This window comes from Protopterus annectens, chromosome 8.part0, assembly GCF_019279795.1.
Source record: "Protopterus annectens isolate FY-2018-M chromosome 8.part0, PAN1.0, whole genome shotgun sequence".
Taxonomy (NCBI): domain Eukaryota; kingdom Metazoa; phylum Chordata; order Ceratodontiformes; family Protopteridae; genus Protopterus; species Protopterus annectens.
This window is the reverse complement of record NC_056741.1, coordinates 1,824,410,983-1,824,436,393: the sequence shown is the minus strand read 5'-3', so window position 1 is coordinate 1,824,436,393 and position 25,411 is coordinate 1,824,410,983.

The following is a 25,411-nucleotide window of genomic DNA, read 5'->3' as shown; positions in this document are numbered from 1 at the left end:
CTTCCGCTCAGTTTTGCCCACATAATATGCTACGCAGGAACAGCACTTGGCTGCATAAACCGCCCCTTTAGACTGGCAAGAGAAACAGCCAGAAACATGAATCCACTTAGTACCCAAATAAAATTGATCATACTCCAAAATAGAGTTGCCCTGGCTACACATTCCACACTTCCTCATCTTCCGCACAGATTGTGTTTTTAGTCGAGACAATCTATTACATCCATCTTTAAAATTGTTGGCATGCCTATATACAAACTTAGGAATATCACCTAACTTTTTCAACAATGCTCTGTCAGACCTTATAAAGGCCCAATTTTTATGGATAATGTCCATAACATATTTATTATCTACATTAAATTTATTTATTTTTATTTATTTTACATTTGTTTACCGGGAAAGTCCGACTAGACACAGGTCCATTTTCAGCGGAGGCCCAGGGAGAAAAGCTCCACATTACAATACATTACATGAGTGTAAAAAGAAGTAGAACATACATACATACATATGGCATATATACACATCAGGACAACATGCTGGTGATTAGCAAACATACATATAGCATATATACACACACAACATGACATCATGCTAGTGAGTAACATTTCTTACAGTAGACAATCTGAGGTACATTTTTTTTTTTTGCAGTTATAAGTTTTGTAAGGTAAATGTATACAGGTTTGGAAGCTTTCAGAGGAGAAACTGTTTATACATAGCTGTACCCTGACAAATTCTCTTGGTATGGATTAGCCTGTTGAGTGGCATGAGCATAGCCAGTTACTTAGATAGTGGGTTTTCAGGAGTGTTTTGAATTGACTAAAGGAGGTGGTAGAAGTTATTTGGCTTGGTAGTGTGTGCCAGGTTTTGGCAATGGTGTTGGCAAAGAGGGATTTACCAGCTTTGTTTTTATATTTGATGACAGTTATGAGGTTCTGGTTACTAGATCTTAAGGCTCTAGAGGGAATGTGGGGCTGAATTAGGTGCTGAATTGCTGGAGTTATCTCAGAAAGGTAGTAGAGTTTGTGCGCCATAGAGAGTTGATTGAGTAGAAGTATATGAGGCAACTCAAGCCAGTTGAGTTGCTTAAGGGATAGACAATGGTGGGACCTATATGAGGCTTCAGTAGCAAACTTGGCAATCTTGTTGTAGCAAGATTCCATTTTATTTAGATCGGTTTGGCGGAGATTGGTCAAGATGGGAGAGGCATAGAAGAGGGTGGATAGAAGATGAGTCCTTGTGATGATTACTTTGGTGCGTTTTGTCATAAACTGTTTGTTCCAGTAGAGGAGACCAAGTTTTTTATTAACTTTCTTAATGGTGTGTGCTGTGTGGATGTCGAACCTCAGGTTAGTGTCTATTTCTACGCCTAGCAGTTTAGTGTGTGTGGTTGGACTGATTTGAATGTTTTCTTTGGAGCTAATGGGGAAATTATTATTTAGGAGAGGAGCTCTGCCAGGACTGAAAAGAATTAGTTTGTTTTTTTTGGGATTAAGAAGAAGTTTGATGTTAGTGAACCAAGTTTCGGCTAGGGTGAAGTTATTTTGGGTAAGAGTTTGCAGTTCACTAAGGGTAGGGGCAGCACATATGAGGGTAGTACCATCTGCATATTGTACTATTGAGGCAGGGGGAGAGGATGAAGAGATTTGATTTGTAAATAGAGAGAACAGCAATGGGCCAAGGATGGATCTTTGAGGGTCTCCTATGGTTACTGGTAACAGGGGGGACAACTGGTCCTGCCATAGGACTGCTTGCTGACGGGCAGATAAGTAGCTGTTGAACCATGATATAGAGGAGGGACTTATATTTAGGGTGGATAGGGTATCAAGAAGCAGACTGTGGTTTAACATGTCAAAGGCTTTTGATAGGTCTAAGAATATGGAAGAAACAAATAGGCCCTTGTTTCTGTGATGGTTAACTATGTTGGTGAATGATAGTAGTGCTGTTGTAGTGCTATGGGAAGGTCTAAAGCCATGCTGGGATATGGAGAGTAGCTTGGTATTCTGGAGGTGCTGTATTAGTTCAGTATGAACAACTCTTTCTAATATTTTGGATAAAGGTGATAGGACTGCTATTGGGCGATAGTTGGTGAGCTCTAAGGAGTTGCCTCCTTTGTGCAGTGGAATTATATATGATGTTTTCCATGAGGTGGGGACTTTGCATTCTGAGAGAGATCTGTTTATGAGAATAGAGACAGGATAGGCTATAGCTCCAGCTGAGATCCGAAGGAAGTCTGTTGGCAGCTTATCAGCTGCTAGAGTGGTTGGTTTAAGTTTACCAAGGAGTTTAGATATTGATTTGGTGGATACAGAGTGGAGGTGAAAATTGGGGCTATTGTTTTGTATATTGGGGTTGGTTGGGGTAGTTATTAGTGTGGGGCTGCTAGTACTATTTTGGGCATTGGCAAGGGTCTGGACTGTTTTGGTAAAGAATTTGTTAAACTGAGTAGGAATGTTTTCATGTTTATTTGGAAGCACAGGGGTTGGAGTCCTGGATGCAGTATACCATTTATTGAGGCCCAGAATTTTTGTGGGTTGTGAGCATATTTTTCTTGCATGCTTGTATAGTAGCTGGATTTGTCTAGTTTGATTTGTTTTTTGGCTTTGTTACGGAGCTCTACATAGTTTTGTCTCAAAGTAGTAGTTTTGTTTTTCTGATATTGAATCCAGGCCTTGTCCCTTTCTTTCATTATAGTTTTAGTATCTGTTCTTAGCCTTGGGTTAATTCGTTTTTATTCTAATGGTTCTTGGGGGTGCATGATGGTTTAAGATTTTTATGAAGGTTGTGTTAAAGTACTCAACAGCATTGTCTAGAGGTAGATGTTTTAGGGGGGCCCAGTTACAGCTTTTTACAGTATTGATGAAATCAGTAGCTATAAAGGTTTTTTTTTGTTTCCAACTACTCTGAGGATAGGTTGGTTGATGGTTTGGGATCTGTTCCTAATTAGGTAGGTTGGATAGTGGTCACTTAGGGTGTCCGGAAGACAACCAGATTGCTGTGCAAGAGCGGGGTCAGATACTAGGATCCAGTCTAAGATGGACTGGCATTTGGAAGTTTTGTCAATTCGAGTGCGGGTGGTTATACTTTGGGTAAACCTGTGGAGGTTTATGAAGGCAAAGGGGTTATGGCTGGAGCAGTGAAGCCAGTCAATATTGAAGTCTCTTAATAGTATGGTTGCATGTGGAAGGGAGTTGGAGGTCCAATTAAGCAGGCTTTCCATTACAGTGACGTTATTGCCTGGTGGTATATAGCCACCTGCAATAATTATGTGTTTGTTTGAACTTATTTTTAATTTGGCAAAGATTAGTACATCTTTGAATTCATGGGTATTGTGATCTAGTTGTCCTAAGGCAAGATGATTTTGGAATAATATTGCAACACCTTTTTCTCTGATCTGTCTCTTCGGATAATGTTGTAACCCGGGGCAGTAATCTCATTATTGTGATGTTGTGGTTTGAGCCATGTTTCAGTTAACACAGCGATATCTGGTTTGTTTAGAGCTAGTAGGGCATGAATTTTGTTAAGTATACTTCTTACATTAATGTTTAAGAAGAGGAGAGCTGAGGTAGGTCTGTGGTCTAGGGGATTTAGTTGATTTAAGTTTTGGGCTGATTGATGTTTTGGGGCCTGGATTGGGATGTATATCACCACTGCAAGTGAATTTATGGAGTAGGTGTAGATAGAGTATGGTAAATTTGTGAATTATTTTAGTTTGTCTTTGAGAAGAGAGGGGCTTTGTTTTGATTTTCAGTTTAATGCGCAAGTAAGAAAAGGGTAGGGGAAGGTAAGGTCATATGGTGATATAGGGAAGTTTTTTAGTTTGGTGGTGTTGGCTGTGGAATCAGTTTGCAAGGGGATGGGGTGTGGTTAGGAAGCTGAGTGTGGTAGGAGGGCAGGATGGAAAGTAGGAGTAGGGTGAAGATTATTAATGGGCAGAATTATGTTTTTAGTAGTTGGGTTGGATATGTGTAACCCATGTTATCTAGTTTCAGAAAGAATGTGTTACATGCAAGGGTACTATCTATGAATGAGTGAGATTGTTGTTGTATTAAAGGTGCAGTATTAGGTGTATGTGGGAGTCTGTTGTTAAGAGGGGTAAGAGATTTGAAGCGATAGGTGGATGAGAGTCTTAAGACGTGCTAATGGGAGTTGTCTGTAGCTACAAGTTGAAGTGATGTTAGGGACTTAGGAGCTTTATAAGCATCAGGTAATGCTGGGTATACGGCTACAGAAAAGTGATGGAGAGTATGACCAGTGCAAGAGCTATCGTTTTATGTGTTAGGGAGCTGCAGTATGTGTAAGAAGTATTGGTCAGGTAATTGGTATCCTCTAGTTAAGAGAGGGTAGCAGAGATAGTGAGTTAGTAAATATGGGGGGGGATACTTGCTACATTATCTGTAATGATGTTCTTGACTATGGATAAGGTGAATGGGAATTATATATTGTCAATTTATTTGTACTATGTTCAGATGTGCGTATTTACTGCAGTTAAAAATATTAATTATAGGTAATAGTTAATGGTTGTAGGGTGGTGTGTATAGAGAGGTGGTGGAGGAAGTAGAGATTCTATATTGTAGGCAGGAAGTAGGCTAGAGTGTTTGTGAGGAACAGGAAGGGGAGGAGTGTTTGGGTAGGAGGAAACAGGTGGTTAGGTATAAAGGAAATGATGTGGGAGGTGGGTGGGAATGGGGGTGGCAGGAGAGCGAAGTAAGCCCGAGCATAGCGAGGGCGAATGGAGCGGGGCTGCACCCACAACAACTGTAAAAAACAATACCGTAACATAAAACAAATTATCAACAGTGAAATGGATGAAAGGGGTGGGAGTGGGCTAATAGGAAGAAAGTTTGCAGCTGTTGTCCCTGGGGTATGCACTCTAGCTGACTGTAACAGATTTTAACAAGGCATAACAGTAGTCACAACAGCTGGCACCTACACTACACAAGTGGCAACAACAAGGTTCCTGGAGTTAAACCTGGGGCTGCAGTCTATTTTTGAATAATTGCTGGTTAGAGTTTTCTTTGCTTTTAGCTGGAGTGAGAGGATTCCTTGCTCACACAAGTGTGTGTGTGTGTGTGGGGGGGGGGGGGCAAAGCGATCAAGTGCTCAGTGGCTACTACACAAGTGGCAACAACAAGGTTCCTGGAGTTAAACCTGGGGCTGCATTCTATTTTTGGATGATTGCTGGTTAGAGTTTTCTTTGCTTTTAGCTGTAGTGAGAGGATTATGTGCTCACACAAGTGTGGGGGGGGGGGGGCAAAGCGATCAGGTGCTCAGTGGCTACTACACAAGTGGCAACAACAAGGTTCCCGGAGTTTTCTTTGCTTTTAGCTGGAGTGAGAGGATTCCATGCTCACACAAGGGGGGGGGGGATAAATAAGTGGTCCAAAAAAATAAACATACATTCTGACATGTTTAAAAAACTCACTATTAAACAAGTAATGTAATTCCCATACCAGCATAACAACACTGGCATACAGTGGGCCACAAGGTGATCCCATAGCAACACCTGTTACTTGTTTAAAATAATGACCTTCATAATATAAATAATTATTGCACAATGCCATTTCCATTAACTGTGACAAAGTATTTATTCTATCCTGGGCAAACATGTACATAGTCAGTAAAAAATTTAGTAAACCACTCCATACCAATTTCATGGGGAAAACAGGTGAACAAGTCCTTCACATCAATTGTTAATAAAGTCCCACCAACAAAAGATCCCAACTGATTGCATTTAAATAAAAAATCCCAGGAATCACAGCAAAGATGTTTCACTGGAACCAAATTTTCCTTAAGTTGTTGGTCAATATATTTTGCAATAAAATAAGTATTGGAAAAAGTCCCATCAACAATAGGGCAAAAAGGTGGATTGTTGAGGTCTTTATATAATTTAGGCACACCAAAAATAGTAGGCAATTCAGGTGCGCTATTACTCACAGATTTATATTCATCCGCCAGTAACTGGCCCAGAGTCAACATGTCATATAAAAAGCAGTCAGTCCTTCTATAAGAAATATTTATTTCATTAAGTGTGGCCTCAACATAAGAACCATCATATAATAACTGTAACATTCTCTGATTGTAATCCACCTGATCCATAATAATTAAGCCCCCTCCTTTATCAGGTTGCATAAGCCGAAAAAGACCTGAAGTGGCTAATTGTTTGCGTCATTGGGGGTATTTAAATGTGGTTATATGATTGTTTTGAATGTCTGAAGAAGGCTGGTATTATCGGCCGAAAGCGCTGAAGTAATAAAGTTCTTTAGTTCGGTTTGTGTATTCTGCTATTCTGCCTTTTGCCTTGCTTAATTTATTAATTTGGTTTTGTAAGCTTGTAGTTCTAAGAGAGATAATGTTGACTGTATGAAGTAGGAATTAAGGGTCTGTATCACATCGTCAAACTTACTATTTATCAAATACTGCTTTGTCAAACTTACTTTGTCAAAATCCCTTTTTGTTGAACGATCATTTTAGTGAATATTTTCCAGGGAAAAGAACCAGTAGTCCAACTACTGATCGTCACAAAAAACACAACATTTAAAACCCACTCAGGTAGTGGACTTTGCCCCCCACACCCCCCTAAATAAATATTCCACCTCCAAGATCTCACTACAGTGGGCAAAATGGCAAATTCCCAATCATCGCCCACTGCATTTTTATCCCTAATAAAATATTCTGTAAAATGATCATTCAACAAAAAGAGGTTTCGACAAAGTGAGTTTGAAGAGGTATTTCATAAATAGTAAGTTTGATGATGTAATATAGACCCAGAATTAAACTGTGTGGGGATAAAATCTGCCATATTGACTGTTTTTGAAGAGGGAGTGGTGGTCCTGCCAGGATGAAGTACTTGATTTTGTGATAACTGAAAAAGTTTTGGGACAGACTAACTGTGAGAACAAATTCTTCCTTTAGACTAAGGTTATTTAAGAGATCACACTAAGCCAGATGGTTCATCTCCCCATTTTCTTTCCACAGACTAAAAAGTAAAGGAGAAAGAATCTTCAACCCTGGATGTCCATAGGCAATTCTGGTACAATATTGACAAAACAAAATCTTTCAGGATTTCTGATCAACTATCTCTTATGAAGGTAGGAAGAAAGGACAACCAGTGTCTAAACAGACAGTTTCTAAACATTTGTTCTAGCTAGTATTTTTTGTTATTCTTACCATAACAAGTCACTTCCAGGCAAAGTCACGTCCCACTCTATTAAAGCTCTGGCTACTTCTGTGGCTTTTTTTGGAAAGGGTTGGTCTGTAGAAACATAGTAGAGGCAGCAACTTGGTCTGCTGGGCACATCTTTAGAAGGCAGTACAAACTAGATTCCTTCTCTAGTTCTAGGGCAGGATTTGCTAGGACTGTTCTCCAAGGAGTCACAGATTTTGATCCAGCTTCTTCCTCCTCCCTTACGTAATAAAATCTGATATTCATCCAGTATTGCTTAAGGCTTCTACAACAGTGGTCTGATGATCATAGTACATTTGTGTGAGTAAACTTTCCAAACCGTAGATGGTTGAATAGATCACTACTGCAGTAGCCACTCCCTCGCTCCAGACCCTTATTTTTACTGTTTTTTAGCTGGGGTGTGCGATTTGTTATTTTTGTGTTCCTGTCTGGCAGGGCTTTAGTTTCCTATCTTCTGAGGAAAGAAAGCTCTGAAGTATTTGATACCCTAGCTGCTGTTTTTTTCGATATCCCTTATACTTTCTCTGTGGCTATGGCACATGGAAGTAGTCCTAAAGCTTTGAAAAGCTGGCCAGTTGGATCCCTTCCTTGGCAGGACTCTTGCTTAAGACTATCGCAGCAGTGATCTATTCAAACACCTACTGTTATGCTGAGTTTATTTATACAACTGTACTTTGTACTATCCAGGGTATACCTGACACAGATCTGAAAAAAAAACTTTGTAGGTGTGGGTGTCATTTCCTGTACAAAAACTGTTAATACTGATTGGTTATTTTGTTCAGGAAGGGTCCACCTTGTGGTCGACTGTCAGATTTATATATAGGCTTGTATGTATGTTTGGTAACCAGGGTAGTGGACTGTTGCATTGTAGACCCATTTCAGCTGTAGCCTAGGAGGTGCATAGAATGTGAAAAGATTAATTGAAATACAGATTAATGAGAGCACAAATGTATTAAACAGTTTCACGTGAGAAGTAAGTGAATGGAAAGCAAAACCGAGTAAAATTCAGATAAAAACAATACAAACATAGTACAGAGTTTTATATGAAGAAGTGTAAACTGTGCAGTACAAGTGTGGGAATGAAAACTATATAAATATTTACTTTCTGAAAAAACTTTATTAAATTATTACTCAAGACCTAGGCACACATTAGTAGAAAAGAAAACAAACCATGTTACAGTTTTTCCCATTTACTCACATTATAATTCCATGTTTTCTTTCTTAGTACTTGTCTTTCATTTGAGCATTATGTAAATCTTTCAATTACTGCCTTTCCAGAAACTTACTTCTAAACACTATACTGCATGTAATGTTAAAAAATCTATTTATTTCTATGTAAATTGCTCATTTCCTTTTTAAAAGTTCCCACTTCCAGTTCTTCTATCTCTTTTGCAATATTCAGTACTTCAAATACAGTTGGTTTAAATTTTGTTTTCCATTTTCTAGCAGTTGTTTTTTTGGCAGCCAGCTGAATTAAACTTAATAAGGCCTTACTATGTCTAAGCAGTTCAGAAGCTATGTCCCAACTCAAACAAATTATTCCCTTAGTTACAACCATTTCCTCCCTAATATGTCTGACAGAGTACTCTGCAGGAAACTTTTAAAACCTGAAAACTCATTACATTCCCAAAAAACATGTTCCCAGTTACCTCTTTCTTCTCATTTACATATTTACTGTGTAAGAAAGCATCTGCTGCCCACAAAATTTGCTGTTTGAATATATGCCATGGTTACTTAGTTGTTGCTAAAAAATTAGAGGTTGAAGGGTTAAAGCACGTTTGAAAAACATTTGGAAATAGTATGGTAGTTGTAGAAGGCATATGTTACAGAGAGAAAAGAAGTTAACTATTATAAGCATTATGAGAAATGTAAAGTTATTTTATGCTATTGACAGGAGGTTGAAACAAGTACAGTTGACCTGGTTTCCAAGAAATGTTAGTAATTTTCATCTGAATTTGTTGTAGGTAGTGATAATTGTGGACTTCAACAAAAAGTGAGTCCTGTAGTTTAGAGGCCAGGATAGACAGCACATCATCAGTAGATGAAAGTGAGTTGCTAAGCCTGTCCAGTACTGGAGTAGTATTGGCATGTGAGTGGATAAGGGGTTTTGTTAATAACCTTTCTGTGGGTAAGAAAGGGACTGGAACCTTTGTTAATGGCTTTTTGGACAGAAGAACAGAATATGCAGATAGTATCCTGTTTAATAGGAAGCTAATTAGCTTGCTGAAGTGGGAGACTGTGTTCATTTTTAGGTGAGAAGAGACTGAATCTGCAAATTTAATTAGAGATGATTTGAAGTTCTTCATCCTTTTTAGCAGAGGTGTAGGTGAGTAATGGAATGAGTATTCCAAATGAGACTGGAGGGTGCTTTTGGGAATAGTCTTTTTTTATCTTCAGGGTAGGGATTTATGATATTTTGTGGCATACATAGAGGGAGGGAGTGGAGTTAATTTTAACAGTTAAACTGCTGATCTTATGCCTAAATATGAGTTTACGCATTGAGTCACTTATGGGCATTTGAAAGAGAGAATGCATTCTATGGGCTGGTTATTATATAAGGAATAGGAGGTAGGGAGGCAATTTATAACTTTTGGGGTGTGCCAAAAATGTTGCTTTACTCTTTTTAGTGGTCATATCTAATTGTCTGGCAAGTAGTTTTGAAACATGTTTTAAAATCTTTGTTTTGTTTTATAGTTGGTGGAAGAAACAAAGATGACTGTCATCTGCATAAGGGACGATGCTAGTTGTTTTCAGTTCTGTATGTAAGGATGTTGCAAAAAGGCTGAAAAAGATCGTTGCAAGGACGGACCCTTGAGGAATACCTGCATTGATTGCCTGAGGTGACTGTAGGGTTTCTATATTCTTCAAATCCCCAAGGTTGGACATATTTTATGGAAATGTATAAGTCTGCAGGACAAACCATATCTGCAACAACCACTTCAAAGGCTAGACATCATTTTGTTGCTAAAGTAAAACTCACCTTAATAGAATTTGAGTAGTTTCTCTTGTTTTTGTATCATAGTAAGTTGTTTCAGGTACAAAATAATTGTTTTATGGAAATGTTACTAAAATCTCAGGACTTTTGCCATACCCCCCCCCCCGTGGTAATCTACAAGAAGTGAGAAACTGTTGTATTTTATTGTGAAAGTTTTATGTGACAAGCTAACTAGTGATTAATTGAAAGTGACAGGAGGTAAGCTGGTTGTATATAGCTTTTCAAGATGCTTGTCTAGATGGGGTAGAAGAAAGTGTAGGTTTCACCAGAAAGAGCCACAAAAAGCAGGAATCTTCTGTCTTTGCCTGGCAGTTTGGGGGGAAAAGCTGTAGGCAGATGTCAGCCTTAGATTCAGATCAGCTATCTACTATGTGGGTGATCCCCTTCATTACAGAAAGAGCTATAGAAATGCGCACTGTAATGCGGAAGCCATAGAACATGAGAAGGCCTTCAAAAAGGACTTGACCAAGGAGACCATGTTTGTTTTTTTTCTGCTGAACAGTGTCTGGCAGTTCTTAATTACAGAGCGAGAGGGAGAGGGAGAGAGAGAGAGAGAAAAAGAAAAAGAGTTTCCCAGTTCCTAAGGCCTAGGGTCTGTTTTACCAGCCAAAGACAAACATGTCAGCAGTTCTCATCACATCATACTTGACCTCATACTGCATCTGTGGGATGTCAGAGTTGGACACCACAGTACCACAGGTGACAGATACAGAGGTCTGCATCAACGTTGTAGGTGCAAACAGGAAACTGGTGAGCTACCTTCACATTTTGATTACAGATTAGTCAGGGGGTCATATGGCTGAATGAATACCTTTTGTCTAATGGCACTTCCAGAATTTTAGAGAGCTGGTGGCATTCCTTGAGATCCACAGAACCCTGTGCCTCTGGTGTCCAGAGTTTCTCAACCATAACAGGTCTTTGCCTTTCATTTAAAAAAAAAACTGTTAGAGGAGCTTCTCTTCCTTTGGCTGAACTTGCAAGGTATTGCTAGACAACCATTTTCTTTAGGAACTCAGCCTCTCAAGAGGATGAGAGGGCCCTCTCCCATTAGATGCTTGGATTCTTCTTGTGACGAAGGGGAATACTTGGTCTGCGATTCCCAAATATCTTCTTCCTTTGGATGTCATTCAAACAGTGAGGAGATTTGGTCTCCTCAGGATCTCCTCCTGAGGATGTTACTTTTGGAAAGAGGTTCAGTATTATATGCAAATAGTTTAAATTGAAGTCAGAAGAGGTATGTGAGACCAAAAAGAGGTGCATATGTATGCTGGGTGTGGATGGACCTAAACTTGCTGCTGTGACTCATGTTTTTGAAGCTTTTGTGTATGCATTTATGGCTTCCTTGGAGATGTGTTAGATCCAGTAGTGGTATCCTTGTATGCTGCCAGGGAATCCAAATCTCCATATCATCTGAAGGGGAGTTGAGGCCAGAAGAGCAGGGTGGTTGATCACTTTGGGAAGACAATTTGCAGCTCTGCTTACACTTGTCCTCAAGGCTATTAATTTCCAGACCTTTGTGGCAAAATGCCAGTGGATGGTCCTTAACCAAAGGTGATTTAGCAGGGGAGTTCCCTGATAAGATTCTAAAGATATAATTAACCAGATGTGCCTGTACCAGTCAGAATCTGGGCAGATATGTAATGAAGTGCAGCTATGATGCCTTGGATGCAGCTTCCAAGACAGTAGTCAAAAGAATGTTCAGTAGGAGAGATGTGCCTGAGTACACAGCCCCTCCAAGAAATTATGAAAAGCCAGTTTCCCAGTGCTCCTCTAAATAAGAGTTTGACATTTGATTTCCTTACACATACCACCTTCCAGAAGCTTGAGAGAAAAAAGGAAGGCCATGAAAGTGATCCATCCATCTATCCCTAAGTACAACAGAAACTATACTGTAAGTAATAATGACCCTGGCATCAGCAAACAGAGCTCAGCAGGTAGGGCAGAACGGAAACAGTGAAAAAAAGTGATAGGACAGACAAAAGGGTAAGTTAGGGAGACCTTGTGGAAACAGTTCCCAGGACATTCAGTGCTGTCATAGCTCTACCAATGAAAACACACACACACACACACACACACACACACACACACACACACACACACACACACACACACACACACACACACACACACACACACACACAAGCACACACACACACACACACACACACACACACACCCTTGTTATCTTCTTTTTGCCACCTCAGAACTCACTTCCTCTACCCAGATACTAGGGTATCACTTAACCTTCTTCAGGACTAACTAAAGATTGCATCAGACAAATACATGACACACACAATATCATCAGGATACAAAAAATGAAGTTCATATCCTCCACCCCATGGGGGTATCTCTGCTTACTCCTCCTCCTCCATATCCCTAGAGGATCTTCTCATATGTATTCAGTTACACTGCAACAGTGATCCACATGAAGAACCTTGCACAGCTGCGTGACCATAGTCATAATGGTAGATGTTTGAGTAGGATCACTGTTTCATTATTAGCTCTCCCACCCACCTTTCCTTTCTTCCCTCTTACTAATTTGTTTCTCCACAATTCTGAGATGGGGACAGGGCATCCATTATATCACCATTTTGTCCCGTCTCACTACTCTCTGCTCTGGGGGGGGGGGGGGGGCAGTATAGGGAGAAACCCCATCTCTTGCAGTAAGCCTTGGTATCTGCAAGAGCTGCATTTAGAACTTTGGCTACATTCTGCTTTGTGACGGTCTAAAGAAAGGGGGGATCCCCTTAATACAGCATACCCATGTTTTCATTAGCAAAAATATAACTGAAGATGGCACTGGCTGTGACTGCCTCTTGTTTGAGATGCAGGTCTGTGTCCCTCTGTCTACAGTGGGACATCTAAAGAAGCGCTGGGCATTTGGGCAGACTAGGTAGATGTTCACCTGCTGCCAATTTCCATTATGTACTGAATTTATACTACAAAAGCTCAGCTTACTTGAACATTTACTTTCATGATGAATGTACTCCTACAGCTGTACCTTTCATTGCAGCCTGCTTTGTTAAAGACTTGTGCAGCTGACCTGAATAAACCCAGGGTTGTCAAGTACATCTTTGTGGTATGATCTTGGGGTTAATTGCATTAAAGTGGTGGTGTGCATGAAGGTCTACCTCTGCATGGGTAGGTGCAAAGCCTTCAGCAGTACCTTTTTTCAGTTATTTGTTATGATACTGAATTCCTGTTTTTAATTTGCATAACACAAAATTGCACTGTCTTTTGATAAAACATTTGATACTATAAATACGTAATTGTGTGTTGTTCCATGGCTATGTCATTGAAAAGTATTACTGTTCTTATGCCACTGTTGCACAGGTGTAATTATGATGGCATTCTCTCTCCCCAAAGCAGTAAACCCATATTTGCCTTTTCCTCAAATCTGCTATCAAAATATTGAGTTAGAAACATATCTTTATCTGGTCATTTTACACATTTTTTATACAAAGTTTTAGTATAATCTTATGAAACTGTCCTATGAGCAGAATGAAAGAAGAACTCCAGCTGCTTCTTGAAATCTAATTTTCATACCTGCTGTGGAATCTTTCTTTGTGGAGGAATAGCATTATGTTAAATTATTGCTGCAGTTTGTGTTGCATTTTGCAGAAAAATATGCTGAATATGTGACTTTGAAATATTAAAAAAACTACCACAGTATGTATTACATAGATGAAATAAAAGTGAATTAGAATACAGTCAGAGACCTAAAGTGCTTATCTCATGCTGTGGTATGTGGCTATGAGGAGTGAATGAGTGTATTGCTGTCTTAGGAGAGGGGATTGGTGACTAATGCCTGGTAAGTATAGATTGGTATGGGGGTGTCAGAACATAGTCAGAAATTCCTGATAGGGTTATAGGTTTAAAAAAGTAAGGAGTAATTTTCTTTACAGCTAGAGCATCTAGAGCTTTGCATATTACACCGGATGGTCATGCCCCCCCCCCCAAAAAAAATAAATTAAAGACTATATCTAGATTTTTAAATAATGTTAATGGAGAACTGCCTTCCACTTTTTAAGTATACAGCTCTGAGAATGTGGCATGATTTCATTTTTAAAGTAGAAAGTTCCATGAGATGCCATTTCATTACCATTTATTGCAGTAGTCTTAAGTATGGTACTGGGGTATTAGCAAGTGAGTTAAAAAAGGGAAAGATGCCAGATCAGTGCACGAATAGTTTACATACTTGCCACCTGGAAAGGATTTGGGTATGGCTTTAATCAGAAGTGGGACATCTGCTGACAATGAGAATCTCCGAATCCTGGGTTGCTGAAATTAATTTCCTACAAAACTTGAAAGGGCTGCCTTACCCCCCAATAAAACTGTTTAAGTGTAGGCTTCCCACGCAGTATAAAACATATATGGAATTTCCATTTGTTGTAAACTTGATTGCTGAAGTTGTGTTGGGGGTTTGAATAATGGCAAAGGTGTTTACCTTACAAACACAAGGTGCTGGGTTTGATTCTCAAATGGGGTATTAGCTATGCTTAAAATGGTCTACAAGAGTAGTTAGCCTAGTACTAACCAATGAACTTATGAAGTGTAGTCGATTTTCTCTCATCGTTCAGCATACCTCTCAACCTCTTAGAGAAAGAAATCTGTACAAAACCATAAATAAAAGTAGGACAAAGGCCCAAAAATAGGGACAGTTTTGAATACTGTTCTTACAAACTTAGAAAGTTGATAGAATAACAGGTTTTGCATTAACATGAATTTTCCGAAGGGTATGAAGTCTGAAACTCAACTGCCTGTCATTATTTTCTAACTTCATTCTTTAATTATTTGCCACTAATTTTCCAGAAAACCACAATTTTATGATAAAATGGACAAAACATGTGAGGCAAAAATCTGTACAGTTGAGAGGTATGTGTCCTTCAGAAGAGAGGCAAGATTTTTCTCTACTTGTTTATCTTTTACCATTGGTGTATTCAAACATTGATGTTTTCCTGGAATCCAGTTTGTTAAAGTGAGAGTCTGTTGAATCACACTCTGGCAAGTTTTCCAAGGTTCTTTCAGAACAGTGTGTAGAAGGAGTTCTTCTTTGCCTTGATGGGAGCAGAGTACACACGGGACAGGAAAAGAACTGTTACAGGGATAGTGTGGGATTTTTTTAAGTAAAAATCAGGAAATTAGTTCAGCAGCCTGCTTTATGCAAAGCAGACAAAAAGAAAAACAAATGCTCATTCAAGCTTCTGTGGGTACTGTTATGTCAAGTAACCAGTGCATTGTATGAAGAGAACTGTTTTTTGGGCTAGCTCCTGACATGCGTAACTCTGTATTCCAAACTATGGCAAAATGTCCTACACACACACACACAAACCTGCAAACATTATTTGGATAGGTGGAGGTGGGGAGGTGAGTTTTGCATTGCTATTAAGCAATATTTTTGTTGTGGAACTAGTTGCTTTTAAAATCATGTTAGTTTGTAATGGTGGTGATGTTCTTCGTGTTTCACTGTTGCAGTCATTACATTTGGGTAATCTGCTGGCAGGTTGCCTTGATTAATAAAGTCTTGGGCCCTGCGTCGGTTGCTGTCACTTCTTCCATGACGTCAGGTCGTCATGGTTATAAAACTTGCAGCCAACGCCATTACATCAGTCTTTCTTGCTGCGCGGTGCCCGAAGCAGAAGCAGTTCGCAAGTGCCAGTCAGCCGACTCCTGAAATTTTCGTTTTCGAGTTTCAGAACCGAAGTCTTCAACTAAAAAGCTAAGTACCATGTTGGGGAAACTTTTTCTTGCTCCTTACCGATGTCAGTAAAAGTTAATAATTACTTGTGGGAAGCATATACCTCATAAGGATTTTCATTTGTACTGTACTTGCCTAGGTCCTGACCACAACGTGCCTTGCAGTCGGTTTTGTGCAAAATTTAATCAACACACTATTAAACGTCGGTATATTTTTGCTTCTAAATATTTTGGCTTATGATTTAACTATCCATAAATATCGTCGGTTAGCAATCCGACTACCGGAATGCCTAAAAAATGCAAAGAAAAAGACAGAGACAGACCATTGAGGTCTAAAACTGACAACGACGCTTCTCCTAAGCCACTCACCAGTTTGCCGGTACTCAGTGAGGCACTTTCGCAGCCCCTGATACCCGCTACTTCTGATTCGCAGGCCTCTACTGAGACCCATTCGGAGTCCGGTATGCCGCGAGATGCTTCAGTTATGGAAGCCGCGGATGTCTCTACCTTAGATGGGTCCGGAGCCGCTCTGCAGGCACCGGCTTCTGAGGGTGTTTTCAGGCCTACAGATTTGTATATTAGACTGACGCCATCTTCAAAACTAAGGCCAAAATCAAAATCTATGTCTAAAAAAAAATGACACCTGGGCCACATGTGCAGGCAACATGCCTAAAAAACAGATGATCAAAATGGCTGAAGATTTAATTACTCTGATGAGGGGTAGCCAACCCCCCCCCCCCTTCTAAGAGGCCTAGGCAAGACAATGATTATGAATCTTCTGAATTGGATTCTATTTCTTCTGACTCTTCTAATGAACAGGATTTGTCTGTACAAACTTATGAGGACTCTGATGCAGAAGATTCCTTCTGCTTCTCCCCCTGAGGATTTTTCTTTTGGGGAAACTTTACATACTTTAAGGGAACATTTCCACTGGGAAAGTCAGGATTTCTCTGAATCTAAAAAGAGACTTAGGGACGTTCTTCTTCTTCCTCATCATAGGCCTTTGGCTATACCGCCTGTTTAGACATTGTTGATGATGTTTTTTCAGAATCTAGTATGGCTCCTGATTTCCTGCCTCCGGCTCCTTGTAAGCCAGACAGATACTACAGGGTTCCTGACTCTCACAAATTCCTTTTCAAAAATCATATTGCAGATCCTGAAACCATTTCTCAGGGTCCCAAGGGCATTAAGGCCTCTACTGCTAAAATTCCTACCCCTTCTGATAGAGATTCCAGGGCGCTGGATAGATGGGGTAAGAAGGTTTACACTTCTGCAACCTTGGCAATCAGGGCTTTAAACTGTCAATTTCATATGCTTAAATATCAACAGCATATCATGGGACTGCTTAAACAGAAAATGATGTTAATTTCTGACTGCATGGAAAATAAAGATTTACAGGATTTATTGCATTCAGCTGAACAAGTTGGAAAACATACTTTGCAATGTGGCTTTGATTCTTTGGAGGCCTCTTGCAGGGCTGTTGTAAGTGGGTCTGTGTTAAGAAGGCATGCTTGGCTCAAAGAGCAAACTTTGCCTGATCATGTTAAAGCAAAATTGTTGGATGCTCCTTTACAACATGACCGTCTCTTTGGTAATAAGGTTGAAGAAGTTTTAAAAAAGATGGAAGATAAAGCTAAATCTATGCAAACTGTGAAATATTTTTTACAAGTGCAACCTTCAAGATTTAGTAGGCACTGGCCTACTAAGAACTGGTCCTTTCCAGTTCCTTCGAGAGCCACTCAAGTCAAACCCAGACATTCCAAAGGCTCCAGGTTTCAGTCACAAGGGACGTTTAGAACAAAACAATGGGGTGCCTCCTCCTCCAAATCTGGAAACAACAAGGCACCTCCCTATGGCAAGCAGTCTCAATGACTTTGCTTTACACTTACCAAGCACTTACCTTTTGTCCACCCCTTTGGGGGGGAAACTGGCACTTCATGCAAGAAACTGGCAACTTATAACCCAGGACAAATGGGTTTTAAATATAGTATCCCAGGGATACAGATTTCATTTCCACACATTGCTAATCCTAAACAGATGGCCAGACCTGCCCCCAAATCAGTGGGCAGAGGCCCATAAACAAGTACTGTCCCTCATGAACATGGGGGTTATTCAGCCGGTTCCAGAAGAGGAAAAGGGACAAGGTTTCTATTCAAGACTTTTCCTGGTACCAAGGAAAGACAAATCATGGCGTCCAATTCTGGACTTATCTGCTCTAAACACATTTCTGGACATTCCAAAATTCAAGATGCTGGCTCTTCAACAGTTACTTCCTATGCTAGGCAAAGATGCCTGATTGGTAACTCTAGACTTAAAAGAGGCTTACCTGCATGTCCCAATCAGGGAATCTTGAAGAAGATACCTCCGCTTCAAAACAGGCTACTTGCATTACCAGTTCTCTGCACTGCCCCTTGGCTTATCTACTGTGCCCAGGGTCTTCACAAAATGTCTGGCTCCAGTAATTGCATTTTGCAGACAAAGAAATATTCAGATATATCCATATCTGGATGATTGTCTAATTCAGGTAGAAAACAGGGACATTCTTCTAAAACATCTGGCGTTTGTAAAAAGGGTTTTAACTTGTCTAGGGTACACTATAAATGAAAAGAAATTACAACTGGTACCCTCTCAAAAATTACATTCCTGGGTGCAAGCTTGAATACAACTGCCCAGGTGGCTTACCTTACGCCAGAAAAGCAACTTCATTTGGTAACCTACTTCAAACAGGTGACTTCTATCTGCAAGACAAATTCTGCAAGCCTTGGGGTTCATGGCCTCCTGTATTCTTCTAATTCCATATGCAAGACTGCATATGAGGAAACATCAGTGGTACTTAAAAAGTTTATGGAGTCAACACAGTCACAGCCTGGAAACAATGATTCCTATCATACCTTGCCTGCAACTAGAGTTCCTATGGTGGGCAGAGGCCTGCCACCAAAACAAGGGACTGCCATTCACTCCACCCCCTGCCACCCAAACTCTTAACTACAGATGAATCAGACTATGCTTGGGGGGGCTCGTCTGGCAGGGAAGTGCATTCAGGTCAAATGGAGCCCAAATCAAATGCACCTTCATATCAATCAAAAAGAGATGCTAGCTGTACAGAATGCACTGACAGCCTTCAAGGACTACCTTCATCCAGGACATTTAATGATAAAGACAGACAACATCACAGTTATGTGGTACATAAACAAGCAAGGGGGTACACAATCCTACCCCCTTTGCAGACTAGCCATGGCATTGTGGAACAAGGCCTTGACTTGTCAAATACAGCTACAAGCTCAATTCCTGCCAGGAAAGCTGAATAATCTGGCAGACGAACTAAGCAGAAATCTTATGGACCCACACGATTGGAAACTGGAACCACGGACTTTCAACATGTTGACACGCAAATGGGGGAGTCCAGACATAGATCTTTTTGCCTCATTCCAGAACTATCAGTTGGACAAATTCTGCAAAAGAATTCATCACAAAAAAGCCTGGAAAGTGGATGCGCTATCATTCAGCTGGAAAAAACTATCAGTCTATGCCTTTCCCCCTCTGCCTCTGCTCTCTAAAGTTCTACTAAAAGTCAAACAGGACAAACCAAAAATGATTTTGATTGCTCCAGACTGGCCTCGCCAACACTGGTGCCCACTCCTGCGCAATGTGTCACACCTTCCACCGTGGCACCTGCCTCAGACACCTTACTTACTGTCTCAGCAGAACAACCAAATTCTGCACACTCAGCTCCAAACTTTGAACCTTGCAGCATGGCTAATCACCTAAATTCACCCTTAGCATCCCTCAGCAAACCTGTGATGGATGTCATTTTGGAGGCAAGAAGGCCTAGTACTAGAAAATCTTATGCTGACAAATGGAAAAGATTTTGTGCCTGGAATCAATCACAAGGGATAAGCACAGCAGTGCCCAATATTTCTCAGTTTTACAATACTTAACTGAGATGCTTCACAAGGGCCTGTCCTTTTCTGCCATAAAAATCCATGCCTCAGCCATTTCAGCTCATTACAACACGGAGCCTCCCCTCTTTTCCCATCCTCTGCTAAAGCAGTATCTCAGAGGGGCCAAAAACTTAAGACCACCCAGGAGAGCTCCAACCCCTGCCTGGGACCTCAACTTTGTTTTGGAAAAACTTACTCTTCCTTCTTTCAAGCCAGCTGCTACTGCAGACTTAAAATTTCTCTCTTGGAAAACAGCTTTCCTTTTAGCAGTCCCTTCAGCTAGAAGGATTTCTGAATGACAGGCCCTTATGGCAGTGGATCCTTTCATTATTTTTCATGCGGACAGGGTGTTTCTCAGGACCAATCCATCCTTCATGCCTAAAGTGGTATCCAGTGTGGCTCTTAATCAAACCATCCATTTGCCAACTTTCTTTCCCAATCCACAGAACAAGGGGGAGTGGATTCTGCATTCATTGGATGTACACAGACAGCTTAGATTTTACTTAAACAGGACAAAATCTCTAAGAAAATCTGATCAACTACTGATGGCATTTGCTGCAGGAGCAGAGGAAAAGGCAATTTCAAAGCAGACTATTTCCAAATGGATAAGCCATTGTATTCATTTCTGCTATTTGCACCATGGTAAAACTATCCCCCAGGGGATCAGATCTCATACCACCAGGACTGCATCTACTTCTACAGCCTTTCTCAGAGGTGTTCCTACCAGAGACATTCTAGAAGCTGCTACCTGGAGCTCAATTCATACGTTCACCAAACATTACCATTTACCTCTCTTCTCTAAATCCAGAGCTGGATTTGCCACTGCTGTCCTGCAGGGCTTTTTAGCTGGTCCTCATGATGTATAATTCCATCCTCCCAACCATAGCTTTGGGAATCTACCCAAATGTAATGACTGCAACGGTGAAACATGAAGAGCGTAGTACAGTTGTGTACACTTACCATAAATGTAGATGTTGAAGTGTATTCACTGTTGCAGTCCTGGTTACCCTTCCTCCAACCCTTTGTTTTTTCTTTTTCTATACTTATACTTTCCTTTACTATGCTTAAAAGCCTTTTTGGTGTATTTGCTTTAGTTTGGAGATATATATTTTTGTGTTTTTAATTACTTAAATATTTGGCTCCCCATTTGGGGGGGCACCTGACATCTGGGGCAAGAAAAACTGATGTAATGGCGTCGGCCGCATGTTTTATACCCCTGACGACCTGCCGTCATGGAAGAAGGGACAGCAACCGACGCAGGACCCAAGACTTTGTTAATCAGGCCGACTGAGGGCAACCTGCTAGCAGATTACCCAAATGTAATGACTGCAACAGTGAATACAATTGAACATCTATATTTTTGGTAAGTGTACACAACTGTACTTTTTCAAAGAAATAATTGATTTTACTGGAATTTTTTTCCAAAAAGTATTAGTTTTTTTTTTTTAATGTAAAATCTTTGCTAACATAGCTGAATTCAGGCAGTATGTAGAGGGATTTCTGGGCAAGAGCTAGTATTTGTACTCATAATTACTTACAGTGGTGGCTGGTGACTTCAAATCGAAGGGGAGGTGCAGGAGACAGATGAATGGGTGGGGCCAATCGGAAGGGGTGCGGTCAACTAGAAAGGGGAGGAGCTATGATCAAAACCACAAAAAATGGAACTTTAATTAAATACGCTGCCCTGGGTGCCAAACCGTCATTATGAGAGTCCAATCAAGACAATGTGAAGTGTAGAAGAAAAAATATTTCAATGCATTGGCTGCATGACAGCTTACTTAATATCTAGATGGAAATAAAAAGGCTGTGAGGCATGAAAAAACAAATAACTTTTTTAATACATTGCTGGAATGCCAGTCAAAATTAAATACAAGAAAAACAAGCAGCACTCAACTCAAACCACTTCTCCTTGCACTGCAGTTCTAATTATAATTTATATTCAGCTTTATAAAAAGTACCAAGTAACATGCTGAAAGTAGCAATGTCTCTGATACCCCCACTTGTAAAAATGTTTCTTATCAAAAAAAGACCTGCTGCCTGACAACAACCTTCTACTTGTTTCATTGGGAAAACATGTTCAAAGTAAAAAGTGTGCAGCAAACAAGAAACAAGCTCAAGATAAATTGCTTAAAGGATTACTGCACAGGTTATGGACCACACATGATAGATTGGCATTCTGTTTAATTTATGGGTAAAGCCTGCAAAGATGACTGCAAGTCTCCAACAAAGCTAATGAGCGTCTTAAAATACTGTAATTCTGTCCTTTATTACAAATATTGTCATATGCATTTCAATACCCAAGGCTTATACGTTATCTAGTTATGTAAGTATTCTCTGTATGGCAACAACAAAAAGACTTTCAATGTTCGTAATTCTTTAACAGTCAGCTTACTTGCATCTTACAATCTCAGACAAGCTTACCTGATGGTCATGAAAGCATTGCTACCTAAACACAGAGCAACAGGCACTTTCTGAATAATAAGAAGCATAATCAACAGTATAAAAATATGACAGAAAACCAGAACATTCTGCAAAATCAAGCAAGGACAGATGAAAAGCACTATAGTACTTGTGTCTACCTTGGATGGGGGGGGGGTACTCTGCACACATACACTTCATAACTGCTCCTTGCCTTGCTTGGACACATCCAGGGGGAGTGGGGTGCAATAAGTATGTCACAACTTGAAATGTCTCTGGCTGACTGACATTTGTCATATCTCTCAACCTCAGAGCAAGAAGTCTGGACAAAGCCATACACAGAAGAGGAACAAAGGCCCAAAAATAAGGACAATATTTAAAGACTGCTCTTAAAAACTTTCTAATAGAATAGTAGGTCTTGCATTAGTATGAATTTTCTAAAGGGTATGAAATCTGAAACTCTGTCATTATTTTCTTACTTCAATCTTTAATGATTTGCCACTAATTTGCCAGAAAACCACAATTTTATGTAAAATGGATCAGAAATGTGATGCAAAAATATAAAATAGCCACACAATATAACTGGGAACCTGTCAAAGGGACACTTTTTAATATTAGTACTGTTAGCTTGAGCAGCTGACAAAATAAATGAATCTGCATGCATTTCTGAAATAAAAGTAATCTATAACTCTTAGTACATGTTTTCTTCCAAAATTGCCATTTTGTGGAGGTATTATTGGAGGGAGAGTAACATTTTGAGCCAAAATTGGGGACAGTTGGGAGGTTTGGATATGCCCAATTCTATAAAGCTAAGTTAACACAGGAAATATGGACAAGGCCGAATATATTGGGGGAACATACAAACAGTACTAAAAATTGCTCTTGTATAAACTTAGTTAATAGAACAACATGTTTTGCTTTAGCATGCATTTTCTGAAGGTTATGAAGTCTGAAACTCAATATCTGTCATTATTTAGTGACTTAATTCGTAAATGATTTGCCAGAAAACCACAAATTTTATGAGGAACAAACCAAAAATAAGAAGCAAAAAGCTATTCATTCTGTGAAAATCTGGACAGTTGAGAGGTATAGCTCAGCTGAGCCAGGGCTGCCTGAGTTTGCCATCCTTCCTCTTCACAAAATCATGGTCTAATGGAGCCACCCCCTGCAGCCATTCCAATGTCCTGTTACTTGGCTATTTCACCCCATTTACCATAAATACTGCAATGTGCATACTGTTTTACTTCTACAATGATTTGGATTTCATTTGATAGTTTTATTTTGTATTTTACAGCATAAACACAGACATCTGCTGAACAAAGCAATGTAATCTCACAATGAAAATAGATTTAGCATTAACACTCTGCCCTTGAAATTCACATTCATTGAAACAGCATCAAAATCCACATTCAAAGAAAATACATTTGGGTATTATGAAGATTAACTTTGGGCTGTTTTCAAATGATAGGCCCCCTGCACATAAAACACACGTGTTGTGTGATACACCTTCCCAATTGTATTAAATTATATTCCTTGTATGATACAGTACAGTTGTTAGAGGGTGTTTTAAATTTGTTTTGAACATTTTTCCAGTAAACAATGAAATAAAATGCATGCACCAATAATGACAAAACTGCCCAACTGAGAACATTTCCATCATAAAAAAGTATACTCAAGCTTATACAGTCCACCAATATCAGTAAGCATACACCAACAATGACAAAACTGCCCAGATGAGAACATTTCCATCATAAAAAAGTCTACTCAAACTTACACAATCCACCAGTATCAGTAAATATGCACAATGTCTGCAGAAGTAAGTCATCTAAATAATTCCACATTAAAGAGAACTAATGAAGAGGTTGCTGCTAGCAAACAACTTTATATTTCATTGTTTCATCTATAAATAAAGTGCCTGTTGCCCCTGTCGATAAATTGCCTATATTACATTAAAAAAATAAAGATAAGCTAGTAATATTGCAATAGGAAATGGATGGCATACCGATACCAGGTTCATAGTTACTAGGTATCTTCACCAAAAAGGACATTCTCAGTACAGCCTCCACCCACTGTGGGAGTAGAACTCACAGCCTTCTGCATCAAAAGCAAGTACACTACCTGTTGTGCTATTAACAACGCAAGCAGACTCAGCATAAGCAGCACTAAATTTCTCTTTCCCTGCAACTCTCAGCTACTTGTAAAATCTAACTTATACTCAACTGCATCTCTCAACTTCGCAACACAAGAAATCAGGAAAAAGACAAAATTTATTGGGGGGGACAAAAGCCCAAAAACCAGGAACACATTAAACATTGCTTGTATAATCTTGGAAAGTTGCTAGAATAAAAACAAATGCTGTGTTACCACCAGACATTTTACTGCCCAGGTCCCTGTGCAAAGCACTCTAGTAACATACCACTATGCCAAATCAGCTGTTTTGTGAAAGAGAGGAAGACTGAAACTTAAATGGCTACCATTTAGTGAATTCAGTTCTCACAATAGCTGTCAACCTCTTAGCACAAAACACTTGGACAAACCCAGTAATGGGGGAATACAGCCCTCAAACATATTCAGTGAATTCAGTTCTCACCATAGCTCTCAACCTTAGCACATAAAACTTGGATGAAGCCAATAATGGGGGAATACAGTCCCAAAAATAGGGACAAATTTCAAATATTCATGGCGGCCACGATGGTAAAGCAAGAGGTTCTCCGGTTCGAGGCTGGGGTGCCTTCTGTGCGGAGTCTGCATGTCCTCCCTGTGGTCGCTTGGGTTTCCTCTGGGTGATCCGGTTTCCTCCCACATCCCAAAGACATGCTGTAGATAGATTGGACACTCTAAATTGGCCCTAAGTGTGAGTGTGTGCCTTCTGTGGAAGGTTGGGCATTGGGCTGGCAACTCGACACTGTAAAACTCCACTGTCAATCATAAGCGGACAGGTAATCTGCTGTGGCAACCCCTAACAGGGAAAAGCCGAAAAAGAAGAAGATAAGCTTAGAAAATTGCTAGAATAAAAGGTTTTGTGTTAATATATATTTTCTAAAGAATATGAAGTCTGAAATTCAAATGCCTGTCAGTTTTATTTATTTAACATTTGTTAACCAGAAAAGTCTGACTTGGAACAAAAAACAATATTCGGCAGAGGCCCAGGGAGAAATAATGCAGACTCATGTCTTTGTA